Source organism: Plectropomus leopardus, chromosome 17 (assembly GCF_026936395.1).
Source record: "Plectropomus leopardus strain MGB_pleo_1.0 chromosome 17, ASM2693639v1, whole genome shotgun sequence".
NCBI lineage: Eukaryota > Metazoa > Chordata > Actinopteri > Perciformes > Serranidae > Plectropomus > Plectropomus leopardus.
This window is the reverse complement of record NC_142192.1, coordinates 8108081-8134115: the sequence shown is the minus strand read 5'-3', so window position 1 is coordinate 8134115 and position 26035 is coordinate 8108081. Positions and strand designations below refer to the sequence as shown.

The 26035-nt window shown below is 38.9% G+C and overlaps 1 long non-coding RNA gene across 2 annotated transcripts; it reads left to right on the top strand.

Moving 5' to 3' along the window:
• The first annotated feature begins 1860 nt into the window (after positions 1-1860).
• Positions 1861-25988, top strand: LOC148186599 (uncharacterized). 2 transcript variants are annotated; one of them, XR_015779592.1, is made up of 5 exons: positions 1861-2026; positions 2188-2308; positions 2658-2701; positions 16486-16596; positions 25604-25988. It is a non-coding gene; the product is annotated as an uncharacterized LOC148186599 (long non-coding RNA). The 2 variants fall into 2 exon arrangements; XR_015779593.1 differs by lacking the exons at positions 16486-16596; positions 25604-25988 and adding an exon at positions 5643-6517.
• Positions 25989-26035: the final 47 nt, after the last annotated feature.

Sequence of the window (26035 nt, the reverse complement as noted above, 5' to 3'; positions counted from 1 at the left end):
ACTGCTTTTATGAGGCATTATACTGTTAAATGAGCACTGCTGTAGGTAAAGTGTCACAGCTGCACTGCAAACTGTTCATGTTTGTGTTCAGTGTTGCACTTCACTTCCTCAGTCTGTGAAAATATGTTGTGTGCATTCCACTATTTAGTCAGTAAAGTCATGGAAAAAGAGATTTACTTTAATGAATTAATTTGTGTGCAAAGAAGACTTTGGGTGCAGGGTCAGATTAACCTGCCAGAGGGCCCTGGGGAAAAATGAGATGAGGGCCCAAACTGACCCCTTCTCCTTTGACTTTGATTGTTTATGCAAGTTCCCATCAAAAAATGTGCAGTGTTCATCAAATTTTGCCTAGATCCCCAGAAATCAAGCAGTACTTGTAGAATACCTGGAATAAATCCAAGCACAAATCTTGGAAATGTGCATCTTTATTGCAGCTGAAATAATAGAGGATATACGGTGCAGTATACTTTGGACCGCCTACGACAAAGAGCCCCCAGATAAAGAAGGGCCAACCTTAACCCCTGTATACTTTACTACCTCAGCATCTGGGGTCCAAAAAAAGCAACTCACGGGGTTTCCACGCTCATGGAAAACCTGGAAAAGTCATGGAAAATCTAAAAAAGATTAAAAGTCTTGGAAAAATCATGGGATTTGATGAGTTTAGTAAAATTGTCACAGTTATCTTCCATAGATAATCCTCCACCTAATGTAACATGACGTTAAATTTTATTTCTTTGTCTGCTGACATAATGTCGTTCTAATATGTGTCCATGTGTGATGTTTCATTTTCCATCATGTACGGTTCTCCATTTTCTTTCTGCGTTCATTTTTCCCTGTGTGCCAGATAGAAGAAATTAAATAGAGTTTTAAAAAATGCTGAGCAAGTGGGGTAAGAAAACATAGTTGTTTTTATGGGTCATCGAAAAGTCATGGAAACGTTTTGAAATTTTGTCCATGAAAATGTATGGGAACCCTGAACTCATCCTCAACAAATTACATTTATATACTACCATAGGCACATGTTGTTTAATAGAGACATATGCATTGGTCCTCGCAATAAACGAAACCAATAAAAGAAGGGGATTTTTATTTTGAAAAATGAATTCGCTTCCTGCGAAATTCACCTAAAACTACTATCCAAGACACACCTAAAATAAATTGACAGAACTGACAGCTGCTCTTTTTCCCTTTTTAGTACATTTGCACAAATGGTTTTATTTAAAAAAAAATTAAAAAATCAACCTTTTTTTGGCCTAAATATTTTCTTTAAAAACAATGCTGCAGATGACTAGAACTGGAAGGTATTAGCTAAAAAACCCAAGAGATGGGGTCTAACATAGTCCAAATTCAAAGTACATAACAATATCACAGAAAATAACCCTTTTTTTAAAAAAAGATATTTTCTATGTTTTTTTTTTTGTTTTTTTTCAAAAAAGAAGAGAAACAATGTACTGAATGTGTGATTATGAGGGGAAAACAAATCAACACAGAAATAAATATCTATTTTGGAGCTCACTGTATATAAAAAAATACTTCTCGAAAACCTCAGTTGATTAGAGACTGTTTATTTTTTCCTTAAAACAACATGGCAGCCATCTGTTTATCATTTCTGTCCATGTATGACAGGCTGTGGGGCCTGAATAACCATTCAACCGTTCACTCAAAGTCATGTGTGCCATTGACAACAAGATCCATCAGCCATCATTTTTTAGTCTTATTTCAATTGTTTAATCCCAGAAATGTCAGTGATGTTCGCCTGCCTTAACCACACAAGACACCTTTTAAAATGATCAGATTTATTAACAAACATGCAAACAAGACAATAAAATTTGTCACTGAGAAAATCCAAAACCAGCAGTTCCCACACCAGAGGCCTCTCTCTCTCTCTGCTGCTTCAAGCCCCTCCTTCCCCAGGCCAGGTGCACTCGTAAGGTGATGAAGCACACCAAGGCAGATCTACAGAGGGAAAAGAAACAACAAAGAACACATGCAGTCATAACAAGGACAAAAGCTTCAAAGTTCGTGGGTGGGGTATTTACTGACATATTTTATGTCGTTGAACAAAAGCTTCTTAAGCTTGCGTTCACCACCGACCTTATTTCAGGCATCCAACCAAACACCCATTCAAAAAACCTGTTGATTCAAGATGAGGGTATGTTGAAATGCTAACTCATTTCTGTTTTTTAGGACTCATTCCTGGGGAACTATGTGTTCTGCGTACTGAAGTACAGCGGAGGTTCATCCACAGTTTCGACATACACTTGCAAAAGCTCCACCAAGTTGACTTTGACCAGCACAGCAGGAAAAGGTAGGATGCACGGTTCACTGCTGTATATTTGCACACACTCATAAGCTTTGTCATCATCAGTGTAGTGGCAGCACTGCTCCCTCGCCATGCCTCGTGGCTTTGATTGATCATTGTTTTGATCAGCCTCGACTTTATGATTTATCAAGCCTCCTCGTGTTCATTTATCTATTTAGCACACACTGACGCCCCCTTATTATCATCTCACACTGTGTATCTTATGCTGAATCACACACAATAAGCTCCCAGACAACTTACTGTATGTGTAAGAACTTGCGTGCTGACCTGTGACATTTATAGCTTTCTAAGTTATTGTTTTGCCACCTTGTCTACCAGCTTTTGTTTTTTACAGGAAAATGCATCACCGGCAGAGGACAGTGGAACACACCAGTACAGGTAAGAAGTGACAATATAGTCTATAATGGTAGAAATGACTTACTGACACACTGGCAGTATCACAGATAGATCAATATCAGCATGTATATGAAATAGTTTAGATGCAAAAAAACATTTTTGTAAATGCTTTCTTAATTTAAGTGCCCCAAGGAAGTGCGGTCGGCTTCACGTGATGCAGTTAGGCCAATCTGATCTGGTCTTTATTGTTAATTAGTGGTGTCATTATGAAGTCAGATTGGTCTGGTCTTTATTGTCAGTTCGAACAGTGACTACACGATCCTATTTTTGTCTGAAATTCAGTTTTCAAGCAGTAGTTATTATGTTGTATTATTTTTTCAATGTTTTATCTAATATTGCTAGTATTGTTGTATTTATTTGTGTAGTAATTTGTACTTGTGTATTTATTTATTTATCTGTTTATTCATTGTTTCATTCATATTTTGATTTGTTTACATATTTATTTAATCATTTTTATATGAATGACATGTGGAATGAATGTGATTCACTTGAATGGAGCTTTGATTTTGAAATTAGCTCTTACACGCTCTTACTGTAACATTACTAAACAAGGTGGTGGCCAGTTAGGTGGTGTTTTTCGGAGTACAAAAAAAGCACTTACATTTCAGCTCTTTTTCCAACACCACTGACAGATATTTGACTCCAGTAAAACAATAACAAGTGCATCCTGATTTATGCATCACTATTACGTGTTCTCTGGAAACCCTTCCGTTGTGTTATGATGTATTGTAGCGTGCTTTCGTGGCGTGTTTTGTTGTGGTATTTGCAGCGTTTTCTTAATGTGTTGTGTTATGGGATTTGCAGCGCATTCTCCAAATGTTGCCCATGTGTCTTTAAATTGATAATGTTTTCTTAATTTGTGTTTTGTTTATTTGCATGTGTTTTCTTGGGTTTCAGCGCATTTGCCCCTGTTTGCCACTGTACCACGGTGATGCACTGAGTAAAAGCAGTATAGCATCCACTTTCCTGTTTACAAAATCTAGCTATTACAGCTAAACACAACACAAAAATATGTTTCTAAAAAACATTTACAGTGAGAAATGTGCAGTAACATAATCCTGATTTATATTCAATCAACACTGCCTAGTTTAGAGAAGGGATATCTAAATCTAATCTAAATCTAAATCTAATCTAAACGTGCTTTATAAATAACAATAATTTTGCAGCATGATTTTAAATATAAATTATTATTAATATTAATATTATTATTATTATATACTATTATTATATAAATTATAAAATTAGTTTCTGTACATTTTTCCAGAACTTTTTGAAAATATATATATATTTTTTAAGTCTACTCACTTCTTGAAATTTGGAGAACATTTATTGCCAAGTTGCTCATGGGCTTTTGCCCTCATGTTTTCTCATTATTTAAAATTTTAAATGCCTACGAAAGGCGTCTGAACACAGAACAAAATGCGTTCTTTCAATTCATCTTTCAAAGAGTTTAATTGCAAACACTCAGACAGGAAGCTCATTACAGCTGCTTTGCTCCTGTGAAACCAGCACAAATCTATCTGGCCATGTGGCTCTCAATGCAATGTGTCCCAGCGTCCAGCAGGGGGCAACAGAGCATCAGCACAGCTTGTCTCTCAGCACTTGTGCCTCATGGAAGGGGAGGCAGTGCCCACTCATTGGTGATTAAGGCTCTGGTGATGAGTCAGAGGAGGGGGTGGGAGGGGGATGGGACAGGGAGATGAAGCGAAAGAAGGAGAAAGAGAGGGAGAGGAGGTGCGGGTTGGGGAGGGCTGCTTGCATTACCTCCAGGTGTCCTCTCACGTTGCCAGGAGGCTGACAGATTTCTACTGTCTGGCCATGAATCTGCCTGCTCTGTGTTCTCCTGCCAGGGTCCCTGCCTGTCCATTTATCTACAGCACACATCCATTCAGAACATGCACAAGTACGCTCCATTCAGGGCGGGGGTCAAAGTCCCTGAATTAATTGGAATTTGCCAACAATATCTTCCAAATCGTCATAGATAGATACAGTTGATATGATACAGAGAGAAAATTTTGGAGGTAACTTGATGTTTGGTGCCAAACATCAATACATAAAGCAATGTTTATTTTTTTTTTTTTTATCGTGTGACCTTGGTCTCAGTTCTGAAAAGGTAAAAAAATAAACTCTACATCAGATTGGTACAGGGCTTGTTTAGCCAACATTTTAGATTTAAAGCTGCACCTTAGAGACCTTGTTTAACTTTTTCAGTCCATCCACCCCATTTCATAGCCTGCTTCCCCTTTCTGATTTGAGTTTCATGTCACATATCCGGTTCTTTTCTTCTTTCAGCCGTGTGACAAACATCTGTGGAGGGTTTCTTTTTCACTTCTTATCTCGCATGTTTTATTTGTGCGGTTGACTTAGCTCAAGCATAACCGCGCGCAGCAGTAGCAGCAGCAGCTGTGAGTTAGTGTCGATCAGCCAGCTAAGCTGCATGGGGGTGGCTGACTAAGTCTTCTTACCATGCAGAAACTTTGCTTTCCTCCTCCCAGCCTGCCCACACACGGAGCATCACGTTGTGTTTTGTTGTTCTTGTGGTCGGGTGTCGTCACAGAGGAGGAATCGTAAATGCGTGTTTATAGTCTGTAAATTCATTCTGTATTATCAGAATGGCGCTTTTACATATAGAGAGGACAAAAAGGGAGATGAGTGCCTTTTGTTGTTATCTCACAACAACTATGGAACATGTCAGTAACTTCTTAATATTATATACATGAGATCTTGCTCAAGAAAATAGATCAACCAAGCAATTCAAAACTACACCACCTCCTCAACTACAAATGCTCTGTCAGTGTCAGCCTTGATGAGACACTCTCTGTTTGTGTGTGTGCGTGTACACTAGGGTTGGGCAATGTCTGCCAAAATGGTATATGATGATGTCTGATCCTCTCACTGATGGGCTTCGTCGGCTCCTACACAGATTCAACATGCTGAATCAGCCTAAAAGCAGACAACAAGGCCCAGCGAGTGCCAATGACTGACCATCGGCTTGGTCTGTCAGGGCTTCTGTGCATTATAGCACAACTGCCAGGACAAGGACAGAGACAATTATGACTGAGCGCCATGGTTCTCTTCAAGGTTTGTGTGTTTGAGAGACAGAGAGACACAGAGGGGAAGAGAAGGTTATTAGGTGGGACCTGTGGCTGCTTTGAAATGTCTCCAAGTAACTCTGCCGATTTGTTCAAGTCAATTATCCACTTTTTAGATCCACACTGAGCCCCTTAGACTTTCCCATTGTAGTGTTTGTGGCTAAATCAAATGAATGCATCAAATAAGCCCTTTTAAAATGGGCACAGACAGTGGTTCCCAACTGGTACAGCCATGAGGTCCAGATTTCTCCTTAGTAAGTGCTTCAAGGGCACCACATATTCGATTTTATTTCACAAAATGTAAACAACGTGGGCTTAAAGCACAATGAAATAAAGAATAGAGAAGAATAAAGTGCAGTCATGTAAAACTTAATGAATAAATAGCGCTGTAACAAAAAGAAAAGAGTATATTATTGCTTTAAGATCAGTGACAAAAACAATGTAAAGGCACTGCATGTTAACAGGCCAAATAATTCTAAGAACAGGACAACAAATAGCTGCTGTTCTGAAAAAAAAAACCAAAACCTCTCACTCTAAAGCAGGAAACGACACTTCAAGATAAAAGCTGTACTGTACTTCAAAGTAAAGTGTGTTTTTTTTTTTTTAAACTTGAATTGTTCCTAAGTCACTTGCGGTCCATTTAGAATGGACCCGCTACCCACTTTTGGACCACGACTCACCTGTTGGGAAACACTAGACTGAGAGAACTCACCAGCTGTAGTCAATCATAATCACTTAAGTTAAAAAGCCACAAGAAAATGTGACTGACACAACTTTGTACATCATTTCCTGAATTCGAAAATGTTTTTTTGTGAAAAACTAGTATGTGCTCTAATCATTCTCAAGAATAAGAATTATAGTAATTATTGGAAAATCAAGACATACATGTTCTTTACAAGTAACTGTATGTAAATGAGTTCATACACCTGAGTCAACATGTGTATCACTCGTCTGAGAATTATCCGAGAAACCCCCTGTTTTCCATACGTGTGACTCACTGTGCAGCACATGCTGTCCACTACTGTTTGGTAATATGGGTGCAGCAGATGACAAAAGTGTTGTTGTCATCAGAAGCTCCAGAAGTGCATTTAAGTTTTTTAAAATTTTTCTCTCAGTGTGTGCAGTGTTTTTCTCTCCTAATATTTACACAGAAGTGTCATAGCTTTTAAATGTTAGGGAGATCCTCTTATGGCAACAGTGACTCAGCTGAGCAAACCGGTCATATATTTACAAGGTGATATGTTCAATAAAACTCCAGGTAGACTATGACCTGCAGCTGATGATCACCAGAAGGCAAACAGCCACCAGAGTAAACAAACATCAAGGATATCTACAGGGACACATTTGTTACCTCCCTTAAAATTGTCTCTATATGTAACAGTATTTCACGGCGCAGAGTGGAGAGAGTCTGCAAGACTCCACAAAGGATTCTCTACTTCAGTTTTCCTTAAGCAGAAATGCAAGTTTCTACATACAGATGCACAGTGTATTAGATTGAAAATAGGATGCAGTATTCTGCAAATGATCCACTTTGCCAGTTGTCCTCCAGTTTACCTGGTCAACAAATGACATGCATTATGGCTCCAGCAAGGAGGCAAAATTAATTTAAGAGGATAATAACTGCTTCAGATATGAAAGACATTTGTGCAATCGCTGGCAGAGTAATGCCATGCTTGTTGGTGAGGCTCAGGAGGAAGATGGCTGTGGCTGCTGTGTTCCAATCAAATCAAAATGACAGAGTGACCTTGGAGAGGCAAAGAGAGGATATATTTTTAGCCAGACATTTTCACAAGGATGCTCTTTTTCCTATCCTCTGTTTTTATTTATTTATTTATACCCAGCACTGGCCGCCTGTCTGCCTGGCTGCTTGGCTGCTTGGCTGCCTGGCTTCTATAGGGACGTCTGTTTACAGAACAGAGCTCATGAGACAATCAGGCCTCTCAGCTGAGGAAGCGGAGACGGGGGATTGACTGCTTCACATCAGTTGCTTTTTTAAAAGTGTATCAATAAAATGCCTTTCTTTGCACACTGGGTGCAGGGGAGAGAGCTTGACTCAACAACTGAAGTCAGGTCTCCGTGGTGTTTGCGAAGGTGTTGCTCACCGAGCTGTTGGATGAAACAATGTTTTGTTCTTTTAGTTTGATTGTTGCTCGATGTTTCACAAGGTAGCTCAGGTATGAATAACAGTCATGTTGATTGTTGAAGAAAAAAAGCTGGTTTGCCTAAAGACAGTAGTAGCCGCGGCGAGAACTGCCAGCCCCCAGCCCAAACAACATCTATGTTCATGTATTGTTGTTGAAATCTCTCCAAAGATATACAATCTGTTGTCAGTTAACCGTCCATCCCAGTCTGATCTCATGCTCAGGTTGTCATATAGCAATGCCTTGTCACACCCTGGCGTGTGACACCAGCCTGAACTCATAAAATACTGCTGCTTTGACATTGTTTTTGGTGTAAGATCGCAACACCAAAGGCCACCTTTTGCGTGCTCATGAAACTACGCTGGGCATTGTCAGTTGAGAACTGTTCGTGGTGTTTTGATACACTGGCCGACAGCCAGACAGCACCTGCCATGGGCAGTGGATGGGTCCAACAAACCCCGGACTTTCATGCAGGAGTCCAGTGTTCGCTTCCCTTCTGCTAACCTTAACCCACAGTGATTGGTTTTTCCTAAACCTAGCTATGCGCCTTTTATCCTAACCATCCATGTAGTCGTTTGCATTCTGGCATTGGTTGCACTGTGGTTGTCTTATCTAAATGTAACCAGTTGCTGGGTCATTTCGTCATGTGCATTTGATGACATCATGGTAGCGCCATCCCAGAATGTAAACAGCAGATGCAGAAGCATGTCTAAAATGTAATTTGTGGATGTGGAAGTGCACTGAAAAGTGGCAACATGTGATGACTTGGGTTAACTAACATAACTGTGTAGCTTTCAGACAAAAAAAGGTGGTTGCTAACAAGTGGCTAAATGAAACTACAGAACCTCATCATGCCGAAGACAGCTTTACGGCCTTGTTTTAGAGGCGACATGAAGTCATACAACCATAGTGTAGTTTGTTTATAGCCTAATGTTAGCTTTTTGCCTCTGGTGATTGCATTTAGGCTTCAGAAATCCTAGAAATCTTAAGGTGGTGTTTGTTTGTGAAGATATTCTTTCTGAACAAAATGTTTAAGTATAATATACCTTTGTTTACCACAGATCTTTTTTTCCGCTTTAATCCAAAATCCAGCTGTAAAAATCCCATAGGATTTTTGACGAGCACTGGGGTGAGGCTTACATCTGCGTCGGCCTTCAGAAAAACATCATCCCTGAGGCACTCTATAAGCTACAAAACACATTCTTGCTTAACTCAATACACTCAGAGCTTTTGCTTTTCTTGGTCTGGTATGACCAATTATGGTGACTGTTAGCAAACATGAATATATATTGCTGTATTGACATTTCTGTGTCATTTTGCTAATTTTGACACATCTTTGCAGCAGTTTCTCACCTTACCATATGTCCTTTGGCCTAAACCTAACCATCTCTGGGCTTGTTGCCTAATCCAAACCATCTGCTTTTGTTGCATCCTGGCATTGGTTGCCAAATGCTTTTCTTGTCTAAACATAACCATGTGCAGCATAATCCCACCATGTGCTTGTGTTGACATCATGAAAGTGGCATCCTGGAACAACAACAGTAGACACAGGAGGATACCTAGAGCATGATATATAGACGTGGAAGTCCTGTGCAAAGTGGCAATATGTAACTGCTTAGGATAAGAACGTGCTGACCTGTGCTCTTCTTACTCTTACATCCATATTTTTCACAATTATTTATGCTTACAGTGGCGACTGTATAGCAGAAGTTACATAGACCTATTTTAAATTTGCTTTGTCGCTTGCAACTTTAGGTAGCCATACATATTTAACCACTATTTCAAAAATGTATTTTTTATAATGGTGCCAGAGATATGCTGCATTCCATTTACCTCAGAAGTTGGAAGTCGGAGCTGAGAATGTGGTTATACCTGAATTGACCGTGTACAATCACAAGTTGGAAAACCAAGGTACTATTAACAGTTGACAACAAGGGATTGCACTTTATTTTGCACACCCAAGAGCAACATGTCCAAAGATATAAGTTAGACATTTATGTGAGTATGCCTGTTTTAATAAGACAAATATATCACTATAACTTTAACAACTGATGATAGGTTGAGAAGCCACCTTGGATTTTGAGATTGGGCCCGGTGACTTTCCTTCAACTATCCTTCAACTTTCCGAGTCGAAAATCCAACTTAAGGGGGCATTCCAGTTAAAATCTTCAAATGGGAACTTGGAAAGTCCGACGTCCCAATGCAAACGGAACACACTAGTAGTACACAATAATTACTACATTTAGCTACAATGCCAAATAACTCTTAAATACCCAATAAATTATGTTACAATTTACTATTATACTATTATAATATACTATTTACAATTACTATTTCAAACTTGTGATCATTAACCTCATTCAATTTGGTATGAAAAACCAGATTAAGTTCATTATTAGATGGAAATAACATTTTTTAAACAACAGTTCCTTTGATAGTCAGGTTAATGTGTTTCATCCTACACGATCCATCTTGGATGCCAAAAAAGCACAACTAGAAAATTGCAGGAACTAATTTGTATTCATTTTTCTTACATAGCAAATTGTTTTTAAATGGTAAGAATTCTGTTGTTCAAGTCTTGAAATATCAAGAGTAAAGTGTGAAAATGTCTGATTCAGATAAATCCTATTTGAACAAAGAGAACCTGTGCTTGAGGTGTTAAGTGGCAATAATCAGAGTATTGTGTCAGATTATATCTGAATTATTAGCACACATGTAAACACATTGAATAAGAATGGGAAGAGAGAGCGTGGGTGGGGGGAGGGGAGCCTGTAGTTAGTGAGTCCTCAAGGACACAGTGTGCTGTGATAGCCTGGCTGAGGTGTTGCAGGGAGGCAGCGTGGATAAGAGGAGGAGGGGGAGGGATGGGAGGAATGACTGCTGACGCATTTAGGAGCCGGCGGAGGGGTGAGGGGGGGGGTTGCTGACGTCTGGACAGCCATGCAAATCTAGGAAACTGAGGAGATGGCCCTGGTCCAAATTCTGCGCGGTGAACCGTGGCGATTTCTGGCAATAGATGAAATGAAGCAATAGGGAGGCTCAAACAACAAGTTTGCATTTCTTTCTCTCGCTGTTTGGCAGCACTCCTCGGTGCTTCTCAGAGAGTGGTCCACTTAAGTGAAGAGCAGCATCTTGACAAGGAAGCGCTGGACACAGATAACAGTAAACCACGCTCTGCTTTTCTAAAGCACTAATTGTGTAGTACAATGTGCAGTTGTTTTCAAAACGGCATGGAACAGACCCAGAAGTACCCGACTCAGAGCTATTAACACTACTTCACAGACACACGTGAAGTTGCATTTGATTATGGAAGATAGATTGGTCTTCTTGACTGGGTAGATGCCAATCAGCGGCATATGAGGACAAAAATACAACAAAATTACAGGCTGTCTGACTACACAGAACATGTTTGTCAAGTTTGGGCTACTTTTAAGCAACAAAGCATCAACATGGACATCTTCTGAATTTTACAGGATAACAGATTCTATTCTTTTAATTATGTAGAACATATCAATCATTTAATGAAAGTTCTCATTTTATATGTCAACAGGGCTGTTTCTGCCAATTTTTAAGACCAGTAGATTGTCTATTATAGAATATTTTGCTGCAGAAATTATGAGTAGCCTGTCTTCTGACTTTTACTTTTGGCTTTCCCAGCCACGTTTTCTGGTCCAATATTTTTTAAAATAAAATTCTTCTTTGACTATAATCCTTACAAACATTCTGGGCCCACGATTGTGATGCAATTGAGATATGTTTACATCTGTTTTACATTTCTGTCAGTGTCTTGTATAGTGTTCTGTAGTATTTCACCCCAATCACCATATGAAATGTTGGCATTGTAGGTTCCTGCAGATATTTCCATTTGCACAATATTATATGGTAGATACTTTGAAACTTAACATTTAAACAACGCTGTGGTTAATGTGTGGTTAGGTTTAGGCCGACACATTCTTACTCCCAACTCTAGTTGTCAAATATGGCGCTTTATGTACCCATTCAGGATTTAGGAAGCTCAGGGACGATGTGTGAGTTCACACTTATTACATGCATTGCATCTTTTCCAGCTCATGGTTAGGGTAAGCTAAAGAAAAATGCTGGAAACATCATGATGACTTAATAAATCACAACTGGTTTCGTTCATTTGTCTAGAACAGTGGTCTGCAGCTTGGCAGGCATCTTACCCAGCTCTCTCACCATCCCCTCCTCCTCCCAATGACAAAATCAGCTCATACACTTCATCACACATTTTTAATTTTTTTATATATTTTGTGGCTCAGCAGATCAAGCTCATAATGCTGTTTGGTCAGTGTTTTAATGGAGCACAATGCAGTGCTTTTTTTACAGCTGTCACTGCGGAAGCAAACATCTGGATTAAAAAAGCACCCCCCCCCCCAAAAAAAAAACCCCAATAAAAATGACCCTGCCCAGGACAATGTTTGTTTACCGATGAATCACAAATGCTTTCACTGTGAACTACAAGAACATCCCCTGCATCCAGCATTAAAACGGCGTTTCATTTTATTATATAAAATGAGTTGCACATACTGAAAGAGTTAATACAGGCTAATTTTACACAAGCAGAGAACATCCTGGATAGAGTCCATTAACATTACTTAGATAGTCAAATCAGTCATGTGTGCCTTTTCACAAACAGCCTAATGTTATAGTTGTCCCTAGTTTGAAGACTATGTGATATAAATGAAAAAGCTTCTTTAAAGACTGAATATTGACGATGAACGATTAGGCGCTGAGTTACCACTGTCGCTTCAAACAATTCAGACTGTAAAGCCCGGGCTGCAGAAGCCACACCATGTCAAATATTGACTTGTTTAACTATGCGTGTGAAAATGCTTCCCAAGTTCAAGGCTCATAGAGCAAACAGTGCTCCTTTATTGCAACTGACTGCAACTGTAAGAAATAAATTATAAATATTACTTTAGTTTGTTCTGAAGTCTGAATTTCCTATCCTCCATACAGAGTACATCAAGATATATCAGCGACATGGTGTAAAAATTCAGAATTTATCTGTAATAAAGCACATATCTGCATTATGTCACATTTTAAACAATATGTAGTTGGCAGCTTGCTGAAAAGTGTAGCTATATGGACCCTTTAAAATGGCTGTATTCCTGAAGTTGCTGAGGTGATCTTATGATGATTTCCCAACTGCAAACTACTTTGTCACACATTCCCTTCATTATACGCGGCTGCACTTGCTCACCTCAGTAGCCGAGAACTTTCTTCATGGATAATTCAAGCATAAAATGTTTTATACATTTAGGTCACTTGTTATGAAATCATGCTGTGAAACCAATGACGTGGGTATGGCACGATAAGACATACTGTAGATATAACAACCCATCCTAGATACTGTGAGTCTTTGTTTTCTCTTGGTTCCATCAGTACAAACTCAGGGAAGTACGTCAGTGTTAACTGGGCTCTGCACCATTTAACTGCCATGTCTATTTTACTCATCACGGGGAGTACAACATGATCTGTAAAAACACGTGTGTTTTCTGTGGCCTTTTAAGTAGAAAGAAAGTTTTGATCCAGTGCTGTAAAACACTGGAAACCTCCTCAGTACATCACTGATTTTTAATTTTTTTCCTCCCCGAAGCTCTAAATATTTTTCTTTAAGCATCCCTGAGTGACTGGTGGAAAATACATGACCCTCCCTCTGCCATAAATTAGTAGTTTAATTTTTTAAAACGAACACTTTGATGTTTGAAAGAAAAAAGTAAAGAGTTAAAGACAACATTTTGTAGTTGAAAAAGCCTTTTTTACTCTTGCCGCGCATGCTTGTTAGTTCCCGCAAAACGTTTTTTGGCCAAATTTTAAATAAGACGTAGAATTAAGTTATTTTTATGAAGTATATATTTAAAGCTAAGTTATATTGTTTTGTTCTTGTTTTTCTGATGGAAGCGTTCGTTGAATACGCCGTGTTGAAGGACTGTCTGAAATTTGAAAATCCAACGATAATTTCTATTTGTACAGTTTCTGGCTGTGGTGAATGGTGTAATTTTGGCCATTTTTAATGAAGACAGGCCTTAATAAAAAACATAAGTCCCACCCCAATACTTGAAAAATTGTTAGATATGCCTCTCCCATCATAAAGAACGAACTGTCCTTTAGTTAAAGTTATTAGTTACTTGTGTAGTTACTTGTATACCCTAATTTTTGTTATTCCTGTGCCATCCTGTTGGTGTTGTACCATCTGCCTGATCCATGTGAATGCAGCATAATGCTGATAGATTGTCAACATCATTCATCGTGCTGCTGTAATTTCAGCAGATTTGCTTTATAACCTGGAAAAAAATAGGAAAAGGCTTTATTTGTGTGTTGTAATTGAGACAAAATTAAAGAGCCCATTTAAATTTCAGTCATTTGAATTGTTTTTTTTTTTTTTCATTTGACGCAATAAGTTAGCTTTCTAGTTGCCACTAAAAGAAGTGGAATTACAGTAACGTGTTAAAAAGATTTGGTCCCCTTAAGTGTATTCATCTAACAAGCACAGAGGTATCGCTTCGTTAACAGCTAGTTGTTTAAAACAGAAATTGCTTTCATCAAGTATTTAATGGTCAATTACTGTATCAACTGACAGAAGTAGACAGACATTTATTTTCCAAACATCACTTTTCAGTATGTGGCAGCCTGATGAAGACTTTGTGATTTATATGGGCGCACAATCACATGGACAAGCACAAATGACATTTTCTCAGCATGCATGCAGACCATGTCTTGTTTCAACCAGATTTGCCCATCCAAGTTTGGTGACCTGTTATTGAGGACAATTGCAGCTTGTTGATGCATTCATTGTCGAAATGACACCATTCTGCATGTTGATCATCTCAATCCGAAGGACTAAAAAGACATGGACAGAGAGAGGAAAATACTGCTCTTGTCCTTGCACTTACTCGTAATGTTTAAGTAACATTTCAATCCACAGTTGGATGTCACTAAGAAGCCTTATCTCTGACTTGTCTTTCTGTTAGACAAAATACATCATTGGTCATATTCTGTGATAAGCTTATTTTATTCTGAGTCAGAGCTTTCCCAAACATTAATAGACACCAGGCAGCAAGTCCTTGGAAAACACCAAGAAATCCAGTGTTTTCTCATGTGAGGCACAAAAGCCAGTAAGGAAGTAAGAAAATTTTGACTTGATTTTTGACTGTTGTATGATTTGCATGTTTCATCAGACAGCCATCCTTGATCACATAAAGCAATAACAGTGTAAATCACTTTTTAATGAGTGAGAAGCACTATGTAGGCACACAATATGATTCGTGTTCCCTAATTGGAGACACTTATTAATCAGAGAATTGTGGTCATGCAAATAACTCACTGTGGCATTAATGATATTTCTCTCTGGTTTACCATCGACAAGGGTGCTAGCACTCTCTCGTAAGTTTGTAATATTCACTACAACACACAGTGAAGCAATATGCTGGATATTTGGCTTTTCTTGAACTGGCACGAAACAAAGTCCAAGTTGGCGAGTTCGCAAGCACAGACAATATGTAAGGTTTTGCGACCAAAAAGCAGTGCCACATCCGGCTTCACTTGCTACATTGTGTGAACTCGACAGAATGTCCACACAGTGTTGTTCTCCAACCCCCAATGCATCGCCACTTACACAGCATGTGATCAGCTAAGCGTTGACTACATGGCCCTAGGCGCATACAAAGCGTTTCCAGTTTACCTCTTGTTTATTCATAACATTCTCATCCTGTTCCTAAATCGGGTAGATGGGCTTTGTCACCAGAACGAATTAATTTGTAGAGGACTGGAAAATTAATCCACATCCCACATATACAAGGATCTACTATGCTGTTCCTCTCCACAAAGATTCATTTTAATTTACGTTTTGAAGTCATTTTATTATTGAATTGAAAGTATTTGTTTTAGTTCTGGTATAAGATCAGATCTGGATCTGGTATATGATCAGACTGCACCTTCAGATAATTTAGATGTGTACTTGAGAGTGACACAGGAGTTGATTTTCACTCCTGTGCCATTCCACTCCCACAAAAAACTCCCATACCGACCCTATCCCATAACAGACTAAAAAAAATCCCTGCAATCATATTTGTGTCTCAGTCATGGCGGCACTTGAACAGGCACACTATGTTAAGATGAAGGTCTGTCCTGTAATGGAGAGGCGGATCTTCAGTCTCAGCAAGTGACTATGTAAAATTATTTTGGTGAGTATTTCAAGGCTCATGACAACTTAGCACTAGCAGTTTTATCAATGAGGATGGTGCTAAAAGAAGGTATGAGTCCTAAACTGAAAAGGTTTTGCCCCTTGAGAGCATCGATGTACCTTTTCATGTTATAGACTGAATAACGTTGTGTGTAAAGTTTACTTTTTGACCGATTGATATTATGTAAAGAGATTTTTCTAGTGATGGCTGTCGGTTGGTCAGTCCTTCAGTGGTCCAGACTGAAATGTCTCAAAATTGATTTGTCAAAAAATATGATACATTTATTCAAAGTCTTGAGACAGGCTGTATTCATGCACTGTTTGTAGGTATACCTAAAAAAAGGAGTGGACCACAATTCCTGAATGAAGGCAGCAATCGCAATGTGCTGACAGGATTTAAGAGGGAAGCAGCATGAAGACCGCAAGTTCGTAAAGGAGGTAAGACTGTCGCCAAGGAGACCTTTGTTAGTAACCTTGTGAATTCTAGTGAACTCTTGAGTTATTTCAAGTGACATCGTCAACATGTTTCTTTTTCTAAACCTGCTCAACTACACTTGCCTTAACATAAAGACACCCAAACTATATTTTTCTTTCTAAACCTAACCCACATAACTTTATGTTAAGTCCGTGAAGTCATTTTTTGGGGTTCTGATTTGTTAGATATGCAAATCTCATATGAGGACACTTTGCTCCAAAGGATGAATCATGATAAATTTGGTCATTCCCCTGACTTTGCATTTCAGCAGAAGGTTTAAAGTTTTCTCTTATCCTGTGAAACGGAAGCTTTGGTACAACAATTTGTAATCCCTTGGAGATCTATCCTAATTACATGATACTTCAACTTTTCATCGCCATAATCAAGTTGATATTTTTGATTCAGTGTCTCAACTTTTGTATACATTGCAATTAAATTTGTCCAGTATATTTAGTACAGCCTTTGCAGCCTCTAGTGTGGCTGCAGACTCTTCTTGTGGTGGTTCTAGAGAAAAGATCACAATGTCATCTGGAGCCTGAGGATTTTTCCATTTAGGACAGTAAATATCCTCATCAAAAATCTGGCTTGTAGCTGTTATAAGCAAACCACGTTATGTGAGATGTGTTCAGATGAACAGTGATTTGCCTGCCCACGTCACCTGTGCCAGGAGCTCTCAGCCCGCACAAGTTGTAGAGATATTGGCTAACAGACAGGCATGGAGCTCCAGGAGCTGATGCCATAAAAATGCAAAGGCAGCATGAAAGAGGGACTTTGTAGCTGCTCTTTAGTTTGGCCCGTGATTGTCAATATGTTTTAATCGGAACCAAAGTTCTGGATGAACCAATAGATCAAATAACTGAGCGACTGACTTAGCAATGGATCACCACTTCTGTGTGGGCAAAAACCCCATAAATTGAAGTTGTGACATGAGTTGAGGTTTTAAGTCTCTACCATATGATAAAAAGACATCAAACCTGGAACCCTTTCTCACATGGTTAGACACTGCATTCAGTGACCTTGTTGTACATACATTGGATACTTGTGCATCATCACTTTCCTTTGTCCTCAACCCTGAAGCACCTTCTTCTCTAGAATGTTGAGATGAGTCATCGGGTGAGCAAGAGTACAAGGTAATGACAATGACGCCAACTTTCTCAGACGGCGAGACTCAGCCATTGGACTGGAGTGAAAAACAGACGTGCGAAAACAGGAGTGAAACACTGAAGTGAACGCTTGTATGTGTCAGTGTTGCTTTAGGGCAAAGAGAGTGAACGGCACCTATCTGACTGTCAAGACTGTTTATGGGGAAGCATGCAGCTGACATCTGAGTTTGGGAAAGGGCAAGGTTCTTACTCTTGTATTCATTAATCATACTGTCCTTTACAAATACCAAGTCTTTGATTTCATTTACATAATTCGTACTGTGCAGTTCAGTATCACCGGGGAACAAAACATTTCACAATGTTACACTGTACTATCATTAATCTGCAAAGCTGTGTTTAAGAGCTAAGGTCCTATGCTAAACCAGGTATTTAACTGGTGGTTATGAAAGGAGGCACAGGGCTGAGGCAAACAGTGTTATATGATTGGGATTAAAATTTTGTCTGACCTTTTTCCATCAGTGGCTACACATGAATGTTGCTTTTTGGGAGGTTTTACCAGATGGAACTATTTCTTGGAAAACATCAGTTTATCCATCTGCCTAGCACTTCAGTACAGCATTACATTCAACGTTTTTTTGTAAAGGTTCAGACAAGATTGTACCAGACCTCAAAACCTGACAGTGATGACAAGACTTTGTTTTTTTTAGCCCCATTAAACCCCAACGATCGTTTTATTATGCTAAGCTAATTAAGACTGGCTTTAGTTTTATGATACGCAGTCACAAGAATGATCTTCTCATTTAAGTCTTGAAAGCAAATATTTGTTTTTGCCAATACAATAACCTATTTTTTAAAATAGTAAAAAACAGAACAGCAAAACATTAACATAATAGAAAGTGATTGTGCAGGTGAGATACAGAAACATCAAGATGCTTGTAAGAGAATCTCACCTCAAAATAAATTACAAAAGCAAATAAAGTATCCCACAATAAAATAATAATAATAATAAAGAAAATAAGATCAAGAAGACATAGGATCAATAAAGTATAATAAGAATGGTTACATTATATTCCTTTAGTAACTTCCCAAAACATACCTAGGTCTAGAATAGAATAGAATAGAATATTCCTTTATTGATCCCCCATTGGGGGAAATTCCAAATGTTACAGCAGCATGAAAAAAGAAAAGTGAAATGTAACAAAGAAAATAACAATAACAAATAACAATAAATAAGTAATAAAATAAGTATGTACATAGAGGAAATAAGGTATGTACACATAATAATAATTAAGTAATAGAATAGTATGTACACAAAAGATGGATTAGAGAATAGTACAAAAATTTGTTGTGCAAATTACTCTGGGATGAATTTTGGATGAAGCCAGTTTTGTTCCCATCAGCCAGTGATGCTGATGTTATAGAGTCTTATTGCAGATGGGATGAATGACCTGCGGTAGCGCTCCTTCTTGCAGGGTGGATGTCTCAGTCTGTTGCTGAAGGAGTTGCTTAAAGCCCCCACAGTCTCATGCAGTGGGTGAGAGGGGTTGTCCATGATGGATGTGAGCTTTGCTAACATCCTCCTCTCACCCACCTCCTCAATGGAGTCCAGGGAGCAGTCCAGGACAGAACCGGCCCTCCTGACCAGTCTGTTCAGTCTCTTTCTGTCCCGATCTGTGCTCCCTGCTCCCCAGCAGACCACTGCATAGAAAAGAGCAGATGCTACCACAGTGTCATAGAATGTCCGGAGCAGAGTCTTGCACACTCCAAAGGACCTCAGTCTTCTCAGCAGGTGGAGATGACTTTGGCCCTTCTTGTACAGGACATCTGTGTTATTAGACCAGTCCAGTTTATTGTTAAGGTGAACACCCAGGTATCGATAGGTCTCCACCATCTCAATGTCCAGACCCTGGATGTTCACCTGTGTAGTCTGGGGTGTCTTCCTCCTGCGGAAGTCAATAACCATCTCCTTTGTCTTACTGGCGTTGAGCTGGAGATGGTTCTGCTCACACCAGTTGACAAAGTCCGTGATGACGGTCCTGTACTCCTTCGTCCCCTCAGATATGCACCCAACGATGGCTGTATCATCGGAGAACTTCTGGAGGTGACAGCTCCCAGAGTTGTAGTGGTAGTCTGAAGTGTACAGGGTGAAGAGAAAGGGGGAGAGCACTGTCCCCTGAGGGGCCCCGGTGCTGCAGGCTACCATATCCGACACACAGTCCTGAAGCCTCACGAACTGTGGTCTGTCGGTGAGGTAATCGATGGTCCATGGTCTATACATTGTTTTTATTTTATTATATTTTATTTTATTATCAAAAGGATAGCGTGCAATGACATTGATCATTTACAATCAATTAAAACATGGTAGCACCAGATTTAACAGTATGCTGATGTCCATCTGTAGTCCTACACTTAACAGGTTGACAGAGTACATTCAGCTACAATGCACAACAAAGGACAGTAGGCACACACCACATAGCAGAAAACACAGCATGTATGCACAAATTATTTAAGTAGGTCTACAATTTGCCATCTCACTTAGATTAATTATTCTTGGGGTAGTAGTTCAGTGTTTTAATTAGAGTAGACTTATACAACTAAGCATACTTTACAATACAATTGTAAGTTAGCATACATTTTAGTAAGTTAAAAGTACAATTTAAGTGGATTGCCATACACTTATCAGGCAATTTTTAGATAAACTTTAGTTATAACATCTTAAAAATATCTCTTAAAAAACAATAATACCATTGAATCACACAAATAAATTACTAAAGCACTATTACTAGCTTTTTAAAGGTAAAGGGCAGAGAATGAAGTCATGCTACCTTTGTGTTGTAATCTGAGCTTCATTGTGGTTTGTTTTAGTGATCCTGTCTGACTAATGCAACAATATTTTTGTTGTCAGAAGTTAACGACCAAACTACTGTTTCCGTGGCAATTTTTGTCAAAACTTAACCTTTAAAAAACTGCTGTTTCTATGTTCCAGAATGAACTTGACCACTCAATATCATAGTAATAGTCAAGCGAATTTAAGATACTGCTTCAATTGTATGTTGGTGTTTTCTGACACAACCAAACGGGCTAAGTAACCCTGGACATGCCTGAGCTTGCAACAGTGTGCTTGTCATTTCTGCAAAGGCTAGACTGACTGTTGTGTAACTCATACTTGTAAATTTTCGACATGATGTTATCCTTCGTCTGACTTCTATGATTCACAAAACCTATTCTCACATAAGAAAAGTATTTATAAAAACAGACTCTCCTGTAGCCTACCCGGCCATTAACAGCAGCCTCGTGTTGTGGGTCTGAGAGCCCTGCTGTCAGCGGTGCTTTAAAGTATTACCGTGTCAGAGCAGATGTGGCACGCAGAGCCACCCTGCTGTCCTACCAGGTGGACTTGGCAGTGCCAGCTCCGCTCTGTGTCCTGGATTAGAGTTGGCTGGCAGACATAACAAAGAGATTGGGACTAAGAGATGGTTGTACATGCAAAGCCGCTGACACCAGCGCTATACTGTTTGAAGTGAACCAGTTTGGTCAGGAGACAAAGGGACAGAATGATATTTTACAAAACACTACCAGGGAACATATGACACATTCATGTGTATACTGTACACAACGAGGCGTCACGCTTTAGTTCTTGAATCTCTGTTTCACTTCATAGTGAACACTGTGGCCAGTTTGTCATTGAAAATCTGGTGTCACTACATTATGTCTCACTATTTTACACATCTAAAACTACGTATTGAATTTGGAATTTGGTATTGTTTTCACATTGCAGAGAGGTTCCCCACTCTGATTTTTTAACACAATGCCTGCCTTTCACACTATAACACCCTGTGATGCCACAGTCCCTGTTACTGGCTGGTAGCCTACAACCACAGAGTAGTTTCACTGAAACAGTGGTTGAGCGAGGAGAGAGACGTTTCTGAGTAAATATCCAGTACAGTAAATTGTGCCCAATCATTCCAATTGCAGTGATGATTCATGCAATTACATTGTAAACTCAAGACTCATAGATTAAAAAATATATGCAAATGCCAATTCCAATTTTGAATACAGCTACAGGAGACCTCAATTTTTAAAATACAAATGTACACTTGTTCACTTTCAATAGGACTTCATACAGTATATTCATCGATATGATATTCTGTGTTAGTTCAGATAGGATTTATATTCCACAGAAAACTTGGTATTGTCATAAATGTGTCTGCTGCAATAAGTGAATGGTGGACTGATTTTGACAATAATTTTGTATGATCATTCCTTTCATGACATTTGCAGCTCATTTGTTATCAGTGTCGTAGTAGTTATTGGTATCTGTATATTGGTAGAGGCAAAACTCTAGCATTCCTTTCACTTCTCCACAGACTTTGGCATTCAGAGCATTTATAAAGCAGCAAACCACGATTTGCTATGTGAAGATATAGTGGAGTAATGGCATGCTACCTGTGGTTGTGCTGTAATTTGAGCTTCTCTGCATTTTGTTGTGGTAAGCCGGTCCACCCACATGTGCATGTTAGTGCATGTCTGTATCCCGCTGGCTAGCTCATCACTGCTGTTTTGCACTGTGGTCATACAGCGGTTACAGCTGATACAAGGGTGACGTCATAGCAGTCACGTAGTGGCCACCCTCCTGTTTCCCCCTTATTAACACTACTTTAGCTTTGTCAACCGTGTTGCTGTTGTTTAGCGCTGTTTTTTGAGTTAACACCATTAAGCCTTAGCTGCCAGCTTAGCCACCTCCGTGTTGAGAACTGTGTGCAGACAACTAATGCGCTTTGAACTTCACATAGAGCCCCTTTAATTTCATATTAGTGTTAAATTTAATTTACATTCATAAGTAAATTTCACTAGTTCAACATTTCACTAAATTGCTTACTTGCTGAATATTACAAAGAAAAGTTTGATGCCAATCGCATGTATTGTTCATATGAAGCTACAGCCAGGAGACCATTAGCTTAGCTTAGCATAAAGACTGAAAAAAACTGTTAAAAAAAGATTGTGCACTTGCACAAAATTGACCCTTGCTGTGTGTTCCTGAACAGCTTTGAAAAACATTGCAGCCATGGATGTATTAAGAAATCTGGATACAGCATTCATGGCAGGGCCCCATTCATTATTATTATTATTTATTTTATTTTTTTTTAAAGTTGCTCAGTGGCACATAAAGCCAAAATGCTTTATTTCTGCTGTATTAAATTATCCAGGTGATTGATACTGCTTCTGTATCGTTAGGCCAATAGAGCGAGCACACCATAGACTTCCACTGACTGAGTTGGCTACTTCCGGTTCAGTGCTCCGCTTACTTGAATGGGGATAACATGATTTAATCTTGTGGCTCCTCTAGATTTTTGAAATGTTTTCTGACCTGATGGATCAAGTCGTGATAAGGATGGTGTCATTTCACAGGGGTTGCAATGCCCCCAAAAATGTATCCACTGATTTACGGATGTCTCTTTTCCAATGTAAGTCAAAGAGGAAAATGTGACAAACCTGGGGGATGTAATTCCACTGTTTGGCCACAATAAAAATTGGCTTCAAAGCCAAGTGCACTTAAAAGTTCAACTTTTTTGCTAGAGCCATCTTATTGGAATTTATGCATTCATATACTTATAGGCTAAGAACTTTGACAATCTTTGAATTAGCTTGGCTCATTAAAGTACATCTTATGAACACCCATCACCTCTGAACATTTGGTGTCACATTCATTGATCTTTTCACACAGACCACTTCCTCCAGCCATATTAGGGAGGCATAGACAAAATTTGCAAGAGAATATCAGATGAGCTTTGGGAGGAAAGGTTATTATTAAATGTTGTTCATAAATGCTGGACATGAGCTCATACAGTTTAAGGGTAATGCATTGAATATGCTTTTAAAACCATGGGAGAATAAGCATGCATTTTATCCACGAGTAAATTAAAGGACCAGGCTTTGACTCATTGATTTTCGTTCTCCCTTAAATTAAAGAAGTTGTTGAAGAAAAAATTGCTCAGTCTAATAATTGGAAAAACAAGTCACCCTTGATTGTGCTCTTGATTTAATAGGATGTTCTGAGTGGGCCTTTGAGCTACCATATGAGACCCAGCAGGCCCTCATGTTTGGTGTGCTTACAGAAAGAAGGGCTATTCTGAGAGTGGATATCAGCCCTCTCTGCCTTGCTTGCTGCTAGGAAGTGGCTCAATGATAGTTTCCTGTTTATATTTAGCAGGGATAAGCTTTTCTTCAGCTAGCGCTCAAACTCAACTTGTGCAGATTTGTGGAGCTTTTATAGACCATAGCTGGAACAAGATGACACTGGTGTAATCTTTTTTTTGTGCTTTTTGACACATATTTCAAGCCAGGCTACACATAAACATTTTTTTTTCTCAGAAGAAATAATTCATTCATTCCTGTACTAATTGAAACTTTATTAGTAAGCACTGAAAGACATTTTTTTTTCAGTTTAAAACACCAAGCATTTTTTTGTTTGTTTTGCTTTGTTTTTGTTTTTTTACAACCTTACCTGGTCAGGTTACCTGGCTTGTTGTCATACCTGCTGTTGGCTAACATTACCAAACTTAAAGTAACAGTTAACCCAACAATTAAAACAACCTATTTTCCTCTTATCTCTAGTGTTACTTATCAGTCTAGATTGTTTTGGTGTGATTTGCAGGGTGTTGGAGATAGTGGCTGTAGAGATATCTGCCTTGTCTCCAATATAATGAAACTAGATGGCATTTAGCTTGAAAAAACAGTAATGTCTCTTTTTTAGAAATCTTGACCCAGCTGCTCCACAGACCTTGTGTGAACAGTTTCATGTAGGAGCTATTTTCTCTTAACCCAGCTTCACCCACTGTTGTTTGCACAAGCCCTACAAATCTTCCCTCTCTTCCTCTTTATCCATTGGTAGGAAGTATTTGTTGTGCCTTTTTGTACTTTCTACCAAAACCCTTATATAGTATATCTATCCTGTGCTCCATTTTTACTGTATAGTATGGCATTGGCTCTACTCAACTTGCTTTATTCACACCTCTCAGATATTAAAATAAAAGGAGCCCCCCCAAACTAAGCTCTACACTACACCGTGCTATTAACGAAGTGCAGAGGTTCCTTGGGTTGGTGACGAAAGGGTCTGGCAAGTGTTACATTGAGGAAAATGTCACAGCAGTTTAGCCCACCATTGCCATGGCAATCAACTAAGATTCCCAACTACACTGTAGGATTATTATCCGTAGTACTATCCCACTATAGGCTGAGGAACTGCAAGGTGCATAGAACATGCAAGTGTTTGTGCAGTAAGTGGTGCATTTCATTTAAAGCAGGAAACAGGTGTGAGACACCGCTGTAGCAGTCATGAAACAATAGCACATGAGAATCACTTTTTGATGAAAAACACAATATTAAATAATAAATATTAATATATTTTTTAAAATTTGAATTTAACATGAATTCATCTCTCATTTTTTCTTCTCTTTAAATATATCCTTTTTTTCTTCTTAAATACTTTCTTTTCTTGTTTTTCATTTTCATACATATATCTTCTGTCTTTATTTTACTTCAAAAGGTTTCTCCATATTGGGCCTTCTAATTGCCATATATTGCTTCACAAAAAACCCAATCCATTTGTTTGCAACAATTAGTGTTATATGTTTATAGTGTTAACATCTGTATGACTTTATGACCTTTGGGAGACTTAATGTTGATTTTGGTTTTAATGGTGTAACCACTACAAGAAAAGTTTCTTTTAAACTTTATGAAGAAGTATTTTGGCTTTAACTTATCACAATTAAGCAAATGTCTAATGCACAATGCAATGAGTATTACTGCATTTGGACTGGTTCCCTGTAAGCATTGTTGTCATAATGCAACTCTTGTGTGTCACCAGGTACATGCTGCCAGGAAAATAGAGGCTCGATTTACGGCATAAAGGGAGAGCGTCAACCATTGAGCAGCCACAACAGGAAGAGGGTGGCACTCTTCTTTCCACAGAAGCTATTGGTAAGTGCTTACAGTTGCCAAAGATTATTAAGTTCTTTATAAAGTGACGGGGGGGACCTTCTGATTTCCTGTGGACATAATTCAAACTCTTGTCATATTTGTTGAGGGTGCACAGCACCACTTACCTAGCTCACTAAATGACCTCCACCAATACTTGCCAAAGTTAGACACTACAGACACTACTACCTTGCTAATGTGTCCTGCTGCAGGTTTGCTTTACTGCATGTCCACAAGTCACAGTCTCAAGTAGTTTTTTAAAAATCCATTAAAAACAGCTCAAGGACAAAACACTGTCTTCACTTACATCATGTAGAGCAGT